The sequence below is a fragment of the Rutidosis leptorrhynchoides genome, chromosome 8 (assembly GCF_046630445.1).
Source record: "Rutidosis leptorrhynchoides isolate AG116_Rl617_1_P2 chromosome 8, CSIRO_AGI_Rlap_v1, whole genome shotgun sequence".
Taxonomy (NCBI): domain Eukaryota; kingdom Viridiplantae; phylum Streptophyta; class Magnoliopsida; order Asterales; family Asteraceae; genus Rutidosis; species Rutidosis leptorrhynchoides.
In genome coordinates this window covers 373,676,198-373,677,500 of record NC_092340.1, presented here as the reverse complement: position 1 = coordinate 373,677,500, position 1,303 = coordinate 373,676,198, and positions in this window count along the sequence as shown.

The following is a 1,303-nucleotide window of genomic DNA, read 5'->3' as shown; positions in this document are numbered from 1 at the left end:
ATCAGAACGGTGGTCTTAGCGAATCAGGTCTTGCATTAGTGTGTCTAACTGATAGATATTAAGTTGCATTAATGAGTCTGGACTTCGACCGTGTCTGCATGTCAAAAGTTGTGCTTATCATTTTTGTCGGAAATCACCTGCTTATCATTCTTTGTCTAGACACGTTTTACTGCATTGATTGCATGAATAGTGTATAGACAAAATTCATATCTTAGCGTATCTGCTAATTCACATCTTAGCGTATCTGTTACTGTAAACTTTGCCTGACATATTCCGTAAATTCCTCCGTAATCTACGAAATTTTTTGTTCTATATATATAGATATTCTATGAAATTAGAATATCATCCGATAGCCGGAAATCATTTCATATCGAAAAATCATTTATTCAATCGTACGAAATGGAACTTGGCACTAATTCAAGTCCCTCGGATTCCGATATGGAGTTTCACTCGAGCTCCGAAAGCAGTGTGACCGGAATGGATCAACCAATTAGCCATCATCTATTTTGGATGAATTGGGGATGGGTTCGTAGCCTACTTAATCATTGGAAACAAGAAGAAGGTGATCCCTTCCATCCACCACATTGCCCTCTTGGTGAAGAACCTGAAGCACTTACCGGCGAACCTGTTCGAAACACCATTTTCTCTCTCATTTCCAGAGTAGCTCGTCACGATTATATATTATCTTAGATTCTAGATCTTATTCATCCACTCGTCAGGACCGATAACCACCCCGGTGTAATAGAAGAAGTCAACGAGCTTCGCACTCGGGTAGTGGCTTTGGAGAATATGGTGCAAAGGTTACAAGCACCAGCAGCAGCACCGGTAACAACAGTACCATCACCACCACCAACAGTAACATCCGCACCCCACACTTTAACATCACAATCGATACCTCGATCATCAACGCACACACACCATAGATACCAAGGAGTACCAACAACAACAAAACGATGAAGTATTGATTCATAATTTCATCGGAGAAATATTCTTTGGTGATTATGTAATCTCTAAGGTTTTAGAGATTATTTATTCAAATCATTGCCGTAAACCAAGATGAATGGATGGGTAGAAATGATACAGGGAAGAATAGAAACCCTGGCAAGGATGGTACATGAATTACAAGCTAGACTTGTTTACCAGCAGCATCAACAGTACCCCCAGCATCACCGTCAGTATTACCAACACCTGTAACACTACAAGCTCCATCAATTACATAACCACCAACGATATCAACAATACAATCACCAATAGGTATATCGAAATAACGAGTTATGAAGTATTAACTCATTTCCACTGAAGG